We start from the raw sequence: 17,473 nt of genomic DNA on the forward strand, positions 1-17,473 counted from the left end.
ATATATATATATATATATATATATATATATATATATATATATATGAGATGAGAGAGAAAGAAATATAATGTGTGAGAAGAAAGTTTTTTTGTTAAGTCATCTCCAATCATAAAGGGTTATATGTGCCCTTGATTATGTTCCAGCTCTCTAAAAATTAATATTTTAAAAACTACCTTAGAACTAAATTTTTTTTCATCTCCACCCATGCAGCCATATATTTTGCTTCATATTTTATTACATTTTGGACGAAACTTAACTTGTCTTATCCTAACGCCAAACTTAGCTTGATTCTTTTAACCTAATTCGCTTTAACCCTCTGTGGCCTGCAACTCTTGGCAGGAAATAGCCTTATTATTTCAACAATGGCAATATCATTTTTTTTCTTCTTTTGATGGATAGCATGTTTGCATATAAAGTTTAATCTATTTTTTTTCTTCTTTTGATAAGATATTAGTGGTTGTCAAGGGTTTTCTTTAAAAAGTCATTTGTATATAAATTTTATTCTACAAGATTATTGTGAAGGATCAACTTTTTTTTATCTTTCATTATTCGGACCAAGCAATAGATGCATATAACTCAAAATTAATTCTAAATGGTTAGAAAATGTCCAAGGATTTTTCAACATTTAAGCTATTGAGGAAGTTTCAAGTTCAAATACTTCTCCAATAATAAATTTTTTTAAAGAATACGAAATATATATGTGACATAAATATTATTGTGATTTATTGTAGTCCTCTTAAATCCACTTCTTTCGGTTTAGAACCCTAACCTAGATTAGGAAGAGAACTATATCCTTAATCTGGGTCAGGCTATATATCACACACGCATGATGAAGACTTCTCTGGAAAAACATTGGCACGTGTAAACAAGTTGCTCCATCTAACTGAGTTATATCCCTTGTGATACATATTTTATCATGTCCAATGAACTTTTTGACCTTGGCGCCCAGAGCTTTCTATCACCTCAGGATTTACACAAGGTCATTGACAAGTAGGATGAATGCTTAGGTTCATTATTCCATTTGTAAAGTGAACTCCACTAAGTTCAGATGAGGGACATATAAGTAAACAATTTAGTTAGAAATGAATACAAAACATTAAAAAGATGAATTTGAATCACACTACAAAACATTAGGAAGAGGGGTTGAAATGAGTCATTTGTAAATCTCTTTCAATGCTTTGTATATGGTCATTTTAAATTCCTTCGCGAAATGCTTTTTACTACATTTCTAACTCATGCTAAATCCTTTGTCATTTGCAAATCCCTCCATAGATTCATGGATGTTATATATGCAAATCCCTATATCTCAATTATTTCAAGTATTTGGATCAACGAATAAAAAATGATGAAGGATGAATAGTACCTCACTTTGCTAGAGCACTTCCAACAACTAAATACATACTTGACATAAACTGCCCTAAAACCAGTACTACAAACTAACTATCCACAAATCACTTTTAGGTTGTTTTTTTTTTCTTCTTCTGACAAATGAGGATATAAACGTTTTTAGTTATCATAAAACACTTTTAATCATAGTCATAACAAATTCATAATCTTACACAATAAAAATAGCTCTTTTTAAATGATGAACATAAAGGTTTATGGATTGATACACTCCGACCGGGAATGTTTAGGACTTCGAATCGAGCTGTGCTGGCCGACAACTAGAAGGTGACGAAGCCATAAAGTGTGATGATGTGTAAAATGTGAATAAATTTAAGGAGAAATTAGGTTCTCATCATTTCTTTTGCCACTCCATTGATTAAAATCCTATTCCTTTTCAATTTTTGATCAAGGTCTTTGGGTATTAATAACATCATTAATTATTTCAATAATAAAATATTTTTTTTTTCTAAATATATTCATTTAATGTTAAAAATGTTACAATTAGTATATTTATATTTATGACTAAATTTTTTATCATATATTTTTAGTTATAGTTTGTACCTATTTTTAATTTGTACCAATTTTTTTTCAGTATTAATTTGTACCCATATATTAATTTCTTTTTGTGCCCATATTTTTTTAAAGTTTATTTGTAGTTGTACCCATATATATTTTTTATTTGTACTTTTTATTTTGCTAAATGTACCCATGCTAATTATATGTACTCATTCATGTAAAACTTTTTAATCTTAAAATGTACTCATTCTTAAATATACCAATTTGTTATATGTAAAATGTACCATTTTTTTATATAAAATCTATTCAATTTTTTTCTAATCCATTTTTAAACTTATATGGGTACATTCTTTTTTCTTTGATTTTAAATTGTATCCATGTCAAGTTTAATCGAAGAAAATTACTAATTATATTAAGCCTAATATTTTTTTTTTTGTGATGTTGAAGAATGTACCCATGTTTTGATACAATAATTTTTAAATAATTTTTTTGGTTAATTTTGATGAATGTACCCATGTTTATATAAATACACACACAATAGTATATTTATATTTTAATATTTTAAATCCCACAAATTATGGTTTTTTTTATTATTTAAAATCTCATTTATATAAACAACTAAAATTTCTAATTTTTAATTTAAAAAATATAGTAACGTACATAGAAATAAATTATCACATTAATTTCAGGGACCTCGATCAAAAAATAAAAACCAACAAGGTTTTAATCAAATAATATTCATAAATAATATTCATAACTAAGGACCGCATCCAAAGTATCCATAAATTTAATCCTACAAGTGCCTAAATACACGAGTGCACGAGAGCGAGTATGGACCCATTTCACATGTGATTACAGAACATAAGTAAAGTACAGTAAGGTAAGATAAAGATTATACCATTATAGGAAGCCATATGTATTGGGATATGCCACGAATCCTCGTCGATACAGAAACTTTGCTACTAGAACCTGGAGGGGCACAAAACAGAAAATGTGAGTGGGCAAAAACAAAACTATTCAAAAACCATTTCTCTTTCCAAAAATAATAACCCTTCACCGTAAAACCCGTATAGTTTCCTAGAAAATAATAATACATATGTATATAGAGATCATGCTCGAGAGTAATGAAAATCAAGTGTATGCCATGTCAAGTATCTCAGAAATGCAATAGGTAAGCCAAGTAGAATAAATCAATGTAAAATGATGTGCCAACTGGAGTCACCTAACGTGACCTGTATGGCTGAGCCTATATCTCACAAATCAGTTCTTGCACACAAGTCGGAACCACCTAAGGTGGTCCGTACAACAGAATGGGTGTAAATAAATACGCTCAAGTGCTACGATCATGTGAAGGCTGTGCGAAGTATCGCAAGTCACCTACGAGTCGGAACCACCTAATGTGGTATGTACGACAGGCTGGCACCTACCTTGGATCCAAGGTGAGCGTGTGGTGCATGAGGTGAACGATCACGTGAAGGCTGGCCCTGGCCTCGGGCGGAGCACTAACACCGGGGTGCAGGATAATGAGCACTAATATTTAATTATGTTGATGTACAAAACCGGAGGGGTCTTGGAACAACGTAAATCCGACCGTGAATCTGCAAGAAAGTAAAGAACATAAGATGTATCGTGGTTCACCCCAATGTTTGGGCTACGTCCACACTGATATTCTATTTCTCTGAGAAGATTGTGAGGGAGAGAGCCTCTGTATGTGAGGATAAGCCTCTCTGAATGTGAGAGTGAGGCTCTGGGGATCTCAGGCCTAAGAATTGGCTTCTTCAAATGAGGAGAGTGAGGAGTCATCACATAGAATAAAGGCTCATCACTTATTACATATTTGCCCCTTCATTTATTACATAATTAAATTTGAGTCCCCCGAGTATTTATACAAGACCTAAATACGGAGGCCCTAAGTATAGTACAAACAGCAGTCCCCCAAGTCTTCAGTCAAGAGAGTCTTTTGGCTGGAGACTTGAAATTCAGTCCGTGTGTGGGCTGAAGTAACTAGATGTCGTCTTGAACTGATGCTCGATATGGGACGGTGCTCAATCTGAAATGATGCTCAACTAGAAGTAGCACATGTTGCGAGGCTGCTTGGTTTGTGGCTTATGTTGCTTTGGTTGGCTCGGCTTGTGGCGTTAAAGGTAAGGGAGTCCCTTTTATAGAATAAGGGCTCGCTCCTCAATACATAAATGATGGGCTAGAGTTGATGCTCGCGGCGAGGCGGTTGCTCAGTAGACGGCGATGCTCTCTAATGATGGTGAGGGAGTCCATTTTATAGAATAAGGGTTCGCTCCTCAATACATAAGTAATGGGTTAGGAGTGATGCTCGTAGCGAGGTGTTGCTCAGTAGGCGACGATGCTCTCTAATGATGGTGAAGGGGTCTCTTTTATATAATAAGGGCCCGCTCTTCAGTACATGAATAATGGGTGCTCTCTAATGAAAGTGAAATAGTCCCTTTTATAGAATAAGGGCTCGCTCCTCAATACATAAATAATGGGCTAAGTCCCCCAAGTATTTTTCATGAGGCCCAATATATGGTATATAATGTAGTCCCCCAAGTCTTCGGTCAATAGAGTATGTTGGCTAGAGACTTCAAATTCAATCCATGTATATGCCAAAATGGCGATTGTTCAGAGGCGGTATTTGTATACCCTGCACTGAAGCTTTGTAGGTAAAGCTTTGCAGGTGAAGCTTTTGAAGTTGGAGCTTTGTAGATGAAGCTTTTGAAGTTGGAGCTTTGTAAATGAAGCTTTCGAAGCTGATTAACATGAGTAATGCTCATGAATGTTTATGTTGATTGACATGAGTAATGCTCATAGATGTTGACATGAGTGATGGTCATGAATGTTGACATGAGTGATGGTCATGAATGTTGACATGAAAGATGGTCATGAATGTTTATGTATGATTGACATGAATGATGCTCATGAATGTTTATGTATGATTGACATGAATGATGCTCATGTATAATTTTGGAGTACTGGACGTACTTTTGATCACCTGGTTGGTGATAATAGTGGCAGGCTACCGAATAATTTTGGAGTACTAGGCGTACTTTTGATCACATAGTTGGTGATAATAGCGGTAGGCTGCCGAATAATTTTGGAGTACTGGGCGTACTTTTGATCACTTGGTTGGTGGTAATAACGGCAGGCTGCCGAATAATTTTTTTGTAGTACTGGGCGTACTTGTGATCACCTGGTTGGTGATAATAGAGGTAGGTTGCCGAATAAATTTGAAGCCATAGGGCCTGGCTCTTGTGGGCATATGGGCCTTAGCCCTCCACATAACATTCCAGCCCATTATTCTGGGCTTGTCGTTTTTGCCTTTTTTTTTACTTTTTATTTTTTTATTATCATCTGATGGGGTTATACAGATATCCCCGAAAAATAATTTACATCATTCAAAAATAAATCTGATCCTCTGCTCAGTGGGTCATGCCCATAATTCCTTTTTTTGCATGCCATCACCACCGTAATTATGTCTGTTTCTTTTTATCTTCTTTTGCTTTCTGCTTTTACTTTGTTTTTTCTTTCTTCTTTTACTTGTTTTTTTGCTTTGCTTTTGCTTTCTTCTTTTCCTACCGCACCTCTTTCTGTCTCTCCATCTGCCAGATAAAAGGAATCATGATAGAATTAACAATATGAAGCTTGTCTTTTGCTTTTCTTGATCTCCCCGCTCCTTCTCTGTCCACCCATGTTGCTTTTTCTTTTCTCTTTTTATTCCTTATTTTTGCTTTTGTTTCCCACTACGCCTATCTCTTTTGCTTTTGTTTTTTCCTCTACATGTGGCAGATTCATCGCTTGAACCGGCTGGAGGGAGATAGATCCATCCGAGCAAGAAGAGTACATGATGGTTAAAGATTGGTGGGGAACGATCAACGATGATGAGTTCTTCTCGTATCTCTGGTTGCATTTTCAACAGGCTTTGAAATCAACAAAGTACCCATGTTTGAAGATGGAAAGGCTATCATCATCGATATTGAAGCATCCTTCTGGAACCAAATCTTCAAGATATTGTAACTCGAAGATCGATGGCAAGCATCTATCTATGATCGGCAAGTAAGAAAGATCCACACTTAGAAGGTCTTTACACTTTACAGCAAGCAATTTAACCCCCAAGTCGTTAACATGGAGGCACCATTTCAAATTAATTTATTTGTACCATACTTGACCAATCCCGAAACTACTGAGCACCGGTCAACGTTATACCGTCAATGACCCAGAAGAGTTTCTCTCAAACCAGAAGGCCAATCATAGCGTGACACGTGTCGACATCAGAAGCCAATCATAGCGTGACACGTGTCAACATCAGAAGCCAATCACAACAGGACACGTGTCAATGTCAGAATGAAACTAGAAACTCTCTTCTATAAATAGAGATCATTCTCTCACAATATTTCCTAATGTTATTTGTACTAAATCATTCACTAGTACTCACAAAATGAGAGCTTAAACCTATATACTTGTGTAAACCCTTCACAATTAATGAGAACTCCTCTACTCCGTGGACGTAGCCAATCTGGGTGAACCACGTACATCTTGTGTTTGCTTCCCTGTCTCTATCCATTTACATACTTATCCACATTAGCGACCGGAGTAATCTAGCGAAAGTCACAAACCTAACACTTTCTGTTGTACCAAAGTCCTTACTGATTTTGTGTATCAATATTTGGCGCCGTCTGTGGGAACGACACTTATTCTCACTCTCTTAAGCTTTGTTAAGCTGATTTCCACCATTCGTACACTCTCTTTTGACCAGGTATCCCTTTCCAACATGGGGAACGAAGGAAGCCACAGCACACAGAATGACACCCATTTTGCACCTAGTGCGAAGCAACGAAAGAATGAAGGAAATAGGGTTGCTCTTCAAGCTAAAGTCGATGAGCTAGAATCTCAAAACAACAAGATAGCAATGAAGAATAAGGTCCTCCAGGAGCAGGATGAGAAGCTCTTTGAGATGCTCCATGAAACTAGGCGTACTCAAACACGCGAACCCGTTACCCCTGTGGACATCAACCATCATTTGGATGCCTCCCAACAAGGAGGGTCACATTCCTTCGACATGGGTATCCCTGATGAGGAGCAAGCCAATCATCAAAACATTGATCAACATGAGACTTTTCTCAACCCAGCTGCTTCGACCCGAAGCAGGAGAAGTGGAGGAAGACACCTCTTTGCAGAAAGGTTGGAAGGATCGAAAGCCATTTATCGTGACTGTCGAGACTTCCTAAAGCAACGTCGAGAGAATCCCCTCCATATATGTTCGAAGATCAATGCCCAAGGGTTTCTGAAAGACTCGGTCCCCTTCCACGTCCCAGGCCGACTACCAATTTAGGGAAGGGGCAACAAGTCCTAGAGAAACATGAAGGTATAGGGGACTCAGAGATGTTTCGACAGACATACCTTGAAAGTCAGTACGGCGAGTCCAGGGAAAAATCACATGCTCTTGATCAAACATTCCTACTTCCAAGAGGAGATGGAGATTTACGAAAGAAAGCTCCAGTGGTACATGACTCCACTCAGGACCCTCTTATCCTACAGCTTCTTAAAGAAGTAAACAAGTTGAAAGCCAAACGACATGCTGAGATACCTGATTGGAACCAACCTAAGCCTGGCCCTCTTACAAGGAGGATCCTCGACACCCCCTCTAAGCAAAGATAAAGCAGAAGCTTGGCTTGGAACTCTATACTGGAAAGGAGGACCCAATTGAACACCTTAACCTCTTTGAGTCCACCATGGCATACTGGATGCACACCGATGAAGAGCGATGTCTTCTCTTCCCCTCCACCTTCTCAAGCGGAGTTCTAAACTAGTATTGCTGTCTTTCAACTGAGACGATATACTTATTTGAGGAATTGAGGAAACTGTTTGTTTCTCAACACATTTTCCAGACCGATCGCTTGCATTATACAGATGACTTGTACACTATTTGCCAGAAGCCGGACGAGTCACTACGAGAGTATACCAGTCACTTCAGCCATGAGTATTCTCACTGCACTAAGGCAGATTACAAGACCGCCCTCAAAGCTTTCACGGTAGGCCTACGTGATTGTTTCTTCAAGTACATGATCAATGCCAACACTTATAAGACTTACTCTGAGGTGATGGCACATGCTTACAACCATGCTTCCACCGAGGCAAGGACATATCAAGGGAAACCCCTCACAACCACCCCTTATCAACAAGTAGGGAGTGGAAGCCAGATCCAACCAAATGAGAAGACCTTAACCTTCCAAACGGAAGTGGTGCCTCCCCCTGCCTTACTTAATACTTTGCCAAGTCAACAGACATATCAATCTCAGGGCAAAATGAAAGATTTTGGTTGATGCACAAAATCAGTGAGGACTTTGGTACAACAGAAAATGTTAAGTTTGTGACCTTCGCTAGATTGCTCTGGTCACTAGTATGGATAAGTATGTAAATGGATAAAGATAGGGAAGCAAACACAAGATGTACGTGGTTCACCCAGATTGGCTACGTCCACGGAGTAGAGGAGTTTTCATTAATTGTGAAGGGTCTCCTTTAGTGACTACAAGTGAATGATTTAGTACAAATGACATTAGGAAATATTGTGAGAGAATGACCTATAGTTTCATTCTGACATTGACACGTGTCGTGTTATGATTGGCTTCTGATGTTGACATGTGTCGCGCTATGATTGGCTTCTGATGTCGACACGTGTCGCGCTGTGATTGGCCTCCTGGTTGGAGGGAAACTCTTCTAGGTACTTGACGGTATAACGTTGACCGGTGCTCAGTAGTTTCGGGATTGGTCAAGTATGGTACAAACAGTGCTTCCCTAAGTTATCGAGTGAGGGAAGCTCCTCGATTGGGGACTTGCAAGATCCAAGCCATTGAGTAATCATGAAACTTCTAAGTACTGAAGTGTGGGATCATTTTCACTTGCTTTATGTGTCTTATACGTAGATGTGGCATCTTCTCTGGAAGTACTTTTCATTCATCCAAGGGTGATATCTTTAATCGATGAAGATGCACAAGGTAATGTATCAATTTTATTTGAAGCTTACTTATAGTTTCGGGCTTGGTCAAGTGCGATACAAACCCCAATAGTAAGAGTCCCCCAAGTCGCTGAGCTAGGAAATTAGCCGAAAGAGGTAACAGACAAGGTAAGCAATCAAACTTCCAAGCAAGCAACCTGGATCAGAGGTTCGGCTTCGGCTTCCGGTTGATTGTTCTCCTTTTCCTTGTGTCGTAAACAGCAACAAGGATAAGGAGAAGCAAATGGAGAAGATATGATATGAGATGCTTTTGCTTTTGAAGAAGTAACTTTCCACTGGTTTATTCTTGAACTAGGCTGGAGGGTTTTTTGGTTTCCTCCAGAGTATAAGGCCGACTCAAGAATTTGAGGGTCAAAACAAGTCCATCAAATCAAGAGTGCGTTCGACCTTGATGATATGGGATACTTTTGTTGTTGACGAAGTAATAGATGAATCGGCATGTGTTTTGTGGCGCTTGTCTCCACATGCTTCCTTGTATCATTCTCACTTGCCCTATATGTTCCTCAAGCAGATGTGGTATCTTTTCTAGAAGCATAAGATGTTGAAGACGAGTACTCGAGAGCAATGCCAGGTAAGTAATCAGGCAATGGGTTCCAGGCAGTCAGTTCCTGACTGGAAGCTTGATTCTAAGTGCTGACTGATTGCTCTCTTTCTCCTTGTCTTGTAGGTAAGAACAAGGCCAAAGGAAAAGACAGGGAAAAAGCATGATATGGGATACTCTTGCTTTTAACCCTGATGATATGAGATATTCTTGCTCTGGTGTGGCTTGTTTGCAGAGGTATTATCGGGAGGAAAAGAAGCTGAGTATTTTAAGAGACTTCGTTGGGAGTGCCCTCTCAAATATGTGGAAGGGTTGAGCATTTTTGCAGGTCTGCCTGTCTGTGGACGATGGAGGTCGACATATATAGGAGTCTTCCTAACAACAAGTAGTAATGCTATTCCTTCATCTCGAGGATCGTCGGGTTGACTATTGCCACCGTGAAGATCCAAGTTGGCTTCGTCTGGGCTGGTATTTATGACTTGGTCATGTATAGAAAGGGTTTCCTTGGGCACAGACAGATGTTGTTGCTTCACCGAAGTGTTGTAACATGATCGTGCACTAAATTGATCTCCTCTGATGTAACCATTACCGTAGGGGGTTGAAAATTTCATCAACAACATATGTGTGGATACCATGGCCTTGAGATCATTGATGCCTGTGCGTCCGAAGATGACATTGTATGCCGTTGGGCAATCAACCACCAGGAAGTTAGTGGTAATGGTAGCTGTGTAAGGGCCTGTACCAATGGTGAAAGGTAAGTGTATGCTCCCCAAAGGTTGCACGATATCACCGAACAAGCTTATCAGAGGGGAAATCGAGCGATCAAGCAAGTGTTCAGCTACATTAAGTGCCCTGAAAGCTTCAACAAACATGATATTAACCGAAGCCTCCGTGTCTACCAGGATTCGTCGTACTTCAAAGTTGGTTATGTGAGCTTCCACGATCAGTGGGTCGTTGTGAAGATAGATGATACCCCTTTCTTCCTCAGGGTAGAAACATATTGGATCCCAATTAGGCTTTTGATACTTACCTCCCCTGATGTCTTCCACGTGAAACACTTGGTGGCCAGACCTTAAAGCTCGTTCACTATTTTTCATGGCCATGTAGAAAGATTTAGATATGGGTGTGCCACCACTTATGGAATATATCACATTTACCTGGCGTTGGTTACGGTTACCCCTTGGAGGGTGAAGGAGGAATTGATCAATTTTTCCTTCACGTGCCAAAGCTTCAATATGATCACGAAGGGTGATACACTTCTCACCGCCATGGTCGTTATGCTCGTGGTAGCAGCAAAACGTGCCCGTGTTCTTCATTGGCTTGTAATCCGGGTGCCTCAGCTTTGGCTTCGGTATCAAGTGCGCTATGTTGGGGTAAATGGCCACGCATGTGGCGTTCAAAGGTGTGTATGCCTCATACCTCAGGGTATGGGCTATCCTGACACGTGCTTGACCCACTGTGTTGACTGCCTGGGGTCGGGGATTATCATGGCGATACCCTTGGTTATCGCGGTAGTGTCTCTTACTTTTTTTACTAAAATGAGACTGGTGAGGATGGAAATCTTTCCTTTTGCCCTGAGATTGATATATCTGTTGACTTGGTGAAGTATTAAGTAAGGTAGGGGGAGGCACCGCTACCGTTTGGAAGGTCAAGGTTTTCTCATTTGGTTGGATCTGGCTTCCACTCCCTACTTGCTGATAAGGGGTGGTTGTGGGGGGTTTCCCTTGATATGTCATTGCCTTGGCGGAGGCATGGTTGTAAGCCTGTGCCATCACCTCAGAGTAAGTTTTCCAAGTGTTGGCATTGATCATGTACTTAAAGAAACAATCACGTAGCCCTGCCGTGAAAGCCTTGAGGGCGGTCTTGTCATCTGCCTCAGCGCAGCAAGAATACTCATGGCTGAAACGATCAGCATACTCTCGTAGTGACTCATCCGGCTTCTGGCAAATAGTGTACAAGTCATCTGCAGAATATAAGCGATCGGTCTGGAAGATGTGTTGAGAGACAAACAGTTTCCTCAGTTCCTCAAATGAGTCTACTGTCTCAGGTGGAAGACGGCAATACCAATTTAGAGCTCCGCCAAAGAGGGTGGAGGGGAAGAGAAGATATTGCTATTCGTCGGTGTGCATCCGATAAGCCATGGTGGACTCAAAGAGGTTAAGATGTTCAATTGGGTCCTCCCTTCCAATATAGAGTTGTAAACTAAGCTTTTGTTTTGTCTTCGTTTGAAAGGGGGTGTCAAATATCCTCCTTGTGATAGGGCCAGGCCTGGGTTGGTTCCAATCAGGTATCTCGGCCTGACTTTCGGCTTTCAACTTGTTTACTTCCTCAATGAGCTGTAGGACAAGGAGGTCCTGAGTGGAGTCATGTACCACTGATATTTTCTTTCGTAAGTCTCCATCACCTATTGGAAGTAGAAAAGTTTGAGCAAAGGCGTGCGATTTTTCCTTGGACTCGTCGTACTGACTTCTAAGGCAAGTCTGTCGGAATACCTCAGAGTCCCTTGTACCTTCATGTTCCTCTGGGACCTGTCGTTTCTTCCCTAGATTGGCAGCTAACCTGGGTCGTGGGATGGGACCGAGTCTTTCAGGAACCCTTGGGTCATTGATCTTCGAGCATATGTGGAGGGGATTCTCTCGACGTTGCTTTAGGAAGTCTCGGCAGTCACAATAAACGACTTTCGATCATTCCAACCCTTATGTAAGGAGGTGTCTTCCTCCACTTCTCCTGCTTCGGGTCGAAGCAGCTGGGTTGAGAGATGTCTCATGTTGATCAATATTTTGATGATTAGCTCGCTTTTCATCAGGGATACTCATGTCGAAGGAATGTGACCCTCCGTGTTGGAGGGCACCCAGATGATGGTTGATGTCCATGGGGGCAACGAGCTCGTGTGTTTGAGTACGCCTAGTTTCATGAAGTGTCTTAAAGAGCTTCTCATACTGCTCCTAGAGGACTTCATTCTTCATTGCTATCTTGTTGTTCTGAGCTTCTAGCTCATCGACTTTAGCTTGAAGAGCAACCCTTTTTCCTTCATTCTTTCGTTGTTTCGCACTAGGTGCAAGAAGGGTGTCATTCTGTGTGTTGTGGCTTCCTTTGCTCCCCATGTTGGAGAGGGATGCCTGGTCAAAAGAAAGTGTACGAATGGTGGAAACCAACTTGACAAAGCTGAAGAGAGTGGGAATAAGTGTCGTTCCTACAGACGGCGCTAAATGTTGATGCACAAAATCAGTGAGGACTTTGGTACAATAGAAAGTGTTAAGTTTGTGACCTTCGCTAGATTGCTCCGGTCACTAGTATGGATAAGTATGTAAATGGATAGAGATAGGGAAGCAAACACAAGATGTACGTGGTTTACCCACATTGGCTACGTCCACGGAGTAGAGGAATTCTCATTAATTGTGAAGGGTTTACACAAGTACATAGGTTCAAGCTCTCATTTAGTGAGTACAAGTGAATGATTTGTACAAATGACATTAGGAAATATTGTGAGAGAATGATCTCTATTTATAGAAGAGAGTTTCTAGTTTCATTCTGACATTGACACGTGTCGTGTTATGATTGGCTTCTGATGTTGACATGTGTCGCGCTATGATTGGCTTATGATGTCGACATGTGTCACGCTGTGATTGGCCTCTTGGTTGGAGGGAAACTCTTCTGGGTCCTTGACGGTATAACGTTGACCGGTAGTAGTTTCGGGATTGGTCAAGTATGGTACAAACAATTTCCATCCTCACTATTCTCATTTTAGTAAAAAGAGTAAGGGACACTACCGTGATAACCAAGGGTATCACCACGATAATCCTCGACCCCAGGCAGTCAACACAGTGGGTCAAGCACGTGTTAGGACAACCCCTACCTCGAGATATGAGACATACACACCTTTGAACGCCACATGCATGGCCATTTACCCCAGTATAGCACACCTGATACCGAAGCTAAAGCCGAGGCACCCGGATTACAAGTCCACGAAGAGCACGTGCACGTTTTGCTGCTACCACGAGTATAATGACCATGACTGCGAGAAGTGTATCACCCTTCGTGATCATATTGAAACTTTGGCACGTGAAGGAAAAATTGATCAATTCCTCATTCACCCTCCAATGGGTAACAGTAACCAACGCCAGGTGAATGTGATATATTCCATAAGTGGTGTCACACCCATATCTAAATCTTCCAACAAGGCCATGAAATATAGTAAACGAGCTTTAAGGTCTGGCCACCAAGTGTTTCACGTGGAAGACATCAGGGGAGACAAGCATCAAAAGCCTAACTAGGATCTAATATGTTTCTACCCTGAGAAAGAAAGAGGTATCATTTACCCTCACAACGACCCACTGATCGTGGAAGCTCACATAGCCAACTTTGAAGTACGACGAATCCTAGTAAACACGAGGGCTTCGGTCAATATCATGTTTGCCGAAGCTTTCAGGGCACTTAATGTAGCTGAACACTTGCTTGATCACTTGATTTCCCCTTTGATAAGCTTCTCCGGTGATATCGTGCAACCTTTGGGGAGCATACATTTACCTTTCACCATTGATACAGGCCTTTACACAACTACCATTACCACTAACTTTCTGGTGGTTGATTGCCCAACGACATACAATGTCATCTTGGGACGCACATGCATCAATGATCTCAAGGCCATGGTATCCACACATATGTTGTTGATGAAATTTCCAACCTCCTATGGCAATGGTTACATCAGAGGAGATCAACTTAGTGCACGATCATGTTACAACACTTCGGTGAAGCAACAACACCTGCTTGTGCCCAAGGAAACCCTTTCTATACATGACCAAGTTATAAAGACCAGCCCAGACAAAGCCAACTTGGATCTTCACGGTGGCAATAGTTAACCCAACGATCCTCAAGATGACTTTTTCACCCAGCAAGCACAACCCACTGAAGAGTTGGAGAAAGTCTCTATCTCAAAAGATTATCTGGATCGCATGGTGAAGATTGGCACCACCTTGTCACTACCCATTCGGTTGGCATTGACCTCTTTTTTGCAAGAAAACATTGAGGTCTTCGCCTGGTCATATGAGAACATGATAGATATCTCTGCCGATATCATCTGTCATCGCTTAAGTATTGACCCCAAGACCAAGCTAGTGAGATAGAAACGAAGATCTTATGACGCTGAACAGTACGAGGCAATGAAGGCAGAAGTTGAAAAACTCAAAGGCATAGGCTTCGTTCGCGAAGTCAATTATCCAACGTGGGTAGCAAATGTTGTCCTTGTTAAGAAGAATTCGACCAAGGAAAGTCTCTTGCTCCAAAAGGTATTGTGGAGAATGTGTGTCGATTACACTGACCTAAACAAAGGATGCCTGAAGTATAGCTTTCCTCTTCCTCTTATAGACAGACTTATAGACTTTACAACAGGGTGTGAACTCCTGAGCTTCATGGATGCTTACTCAGGATACAACCAAATCCTCATAAACCCTCCAGACCAAGAACACACAGCCTTCACTACTGACAGGGGACTATATTACTATAAAGTCACGCCCTTCGGCTTAAAGAATGCATGAGCGACTTATCAGAGACTGGTCAATTCAATGTTGGCTGAGCAGATTGGGAAGAGCATGGAAGTTTACGTTAATGATATGCTAGTCAAGACCAAACATGCTGACCAACACATCACCAACCTATCTGAAACTTTCACCATTCTGAAGAGGTATCGAATGAGGTTGAACCCCAACAAATGTGCCTTTGGCGTAGGCTCTGGCAAATTCTTAGGCTTCATGATAAGCTAACGAGGCATTGAGGCTAATCCCAAGAAGATCAAAGCAATCCTCGACATGAAAGAACCGGTAACTTAGATCGAGGAACACAGAAACCAGGCTCACTTGAGGAATGTTGCCTACAAGCAGCGCATCTCCAACTACTATGACTCAAAGGTTAAACCTCGTTCTTTCAAAGTAGAGGACTGGGTATTGAAGAAAAGATTACTCTGCGACAGAGTCCCGAGTGAATGAACATTTAGTCCAAACTAGGATGGATCGTTTGAAGTTGTTGGCATCAATCGCCCTGGCTTCTACAAGCTTAGAAGCTCCGATGGCAAGACCATTGGCCATCCATGGAACGCTGATCACTTGAAGTACTATTACAAGTAAACTCACATTGTACAAGTTTTAAGCTTTAGCAGTTCGGCATCTTATGTAACGAAGACTATTTGGCATGAATTCAATAAAGAGGTGACTTAGACAACTCGGTCCTAATCCTCTTACATTCCTAGCAATGAAACACTCGGATTCAAAGCTTCAACATGAATGCTTCCAACATGAAACAAAGTCTAAGTATATGTCAACAAGACTATACAAATAAACGAACAGCTTCACAGTATATTCTTTCAATCATACATTCCAACACATTCATACATAAGCCAACTGTACTTTGAAAGGGTTCAACATAATTTGTGTCATTCGACACTTGCTACAATGTGCCTAGACACCTTACCCTTATTCTCACCAACCTGGTGATGAAATGTGAAGAAGGAACTCATCTTCATACTACCAACCAGGTGATGAAATGTATAACCCGTACTCTCCTTCATGCCACCAACCAGGTGATGAAATGTACAACCTATACTCTCCTTCATGCCACAAACTAGGTGATGAAATGTACAACCCGTACTCTAATATCATTTGGCAACTGGCCACTCATGCCACCAACCAGGTGAAGAAGGAACTCATCTTTATGCCACCAACCAGGTGATGAAATGTACAACCCGTACTCTCCTTCATGCCACCATCCAGGTAATGAAATGCACAACCCGTACTCTAATATCATTTGGCAACTTGCCATTCATGCCACCAACCAGATGATGAAATGTACAACCCGTACTCTAATATTATTTGGCAACTTGCCACTCATGCCACCAACCAGGTGAAGAAGGAACTCATCTTCATGCCATCAGGTGATGAAATGTACAACCCGTACTCTAATATCATTTGGAAAATTTTCATTCATGCCACCAACTAGAGGAAGAAGGAACTCATCCTCGTGCCACCAACCAGGTGATGAAATGTGATGAAAAGTGATGAAGGAACTCACCTTCGTACCACCAACCAAGTGATGAAAGCAACTCACCATTCATTCCATCTATCAGAAGACAAGTGGTACAACTTGTACATATGAACTCATAGCATCCACAAATAATAAAAAACCCTCAAGCTTAACAACTCAATTAGAGGAATACTTATGCCCAACAAGAGTTATAGTCACCAACAAAGTCTTATTGCAAGCCAACAACAACTTCAATGCATGGCATACAAAGATCAAGCTATTCAACCCTCTTGCATCTGCTTCAAACATTTCCCTTCTGTAACAATGCAAACACTACAACTCGTAGAAAGCTTCACACACTCTTGATCAAGACAGTGTGAAGCAAAACCAATTTATGGTGCCAACAAGAGCTTCATCAAAGGAGTTCAACCACAATTCTCAAAAACTTCACACACTCTTGATCAAGACAGTGTGAAGCAAAATCAATTTATGGTGCCACAAAAGCTTCACCCACAAAAGCTTCACCAATAAAAGCTTCATCAATGGAGGACAACTACAAATTCTCAAAAGCTTCACTCTATCTTGATTAAGATAGTGTGAAGCAAAATCAATTCATGGTACCCAACAAAAGCTTCAACTACAAAGCTTCAACTCCAAAGCTTCACCTACAAAAGCTTCAACATAAAGCATCACCTACAAAAGTTCAACACAAAAGCTTGACCCACAAAAGCTTCACCCACAAAACCTTCACCTACAAAAGCTTGACCTACAAAAGCTTGACCCATAAAAGCTTGACCCACAAAACCTTCACCCACAAAAGCTTGACCTACAAAAGCTTGACCCACAAAAGCTTGACCTACAAAAGCTTTACCCACAAAAGCTTTACCCACAAAAGCTTCACCCACAAAAGCTTCATCTACAAAGGTTCAACACAAAAGCTTCACCTACAAAAGCTTCACACTATCTTGATCAAGATAGTGTGAAGCAAAATCAAT

The sequence above is a fragment of the Malus domestica genome, chromosome 10 (assembly GCF_042453785.1).
Source record: "Malus domestica chromosome 10, GDT2T_hap1".
Classification (NCBI taxonomy): Eukaryota; Viridiplantae; Streptophyta; class Magnoliopsida; order Rosales; family Rosaceae; genus Malus; species Malus domestica.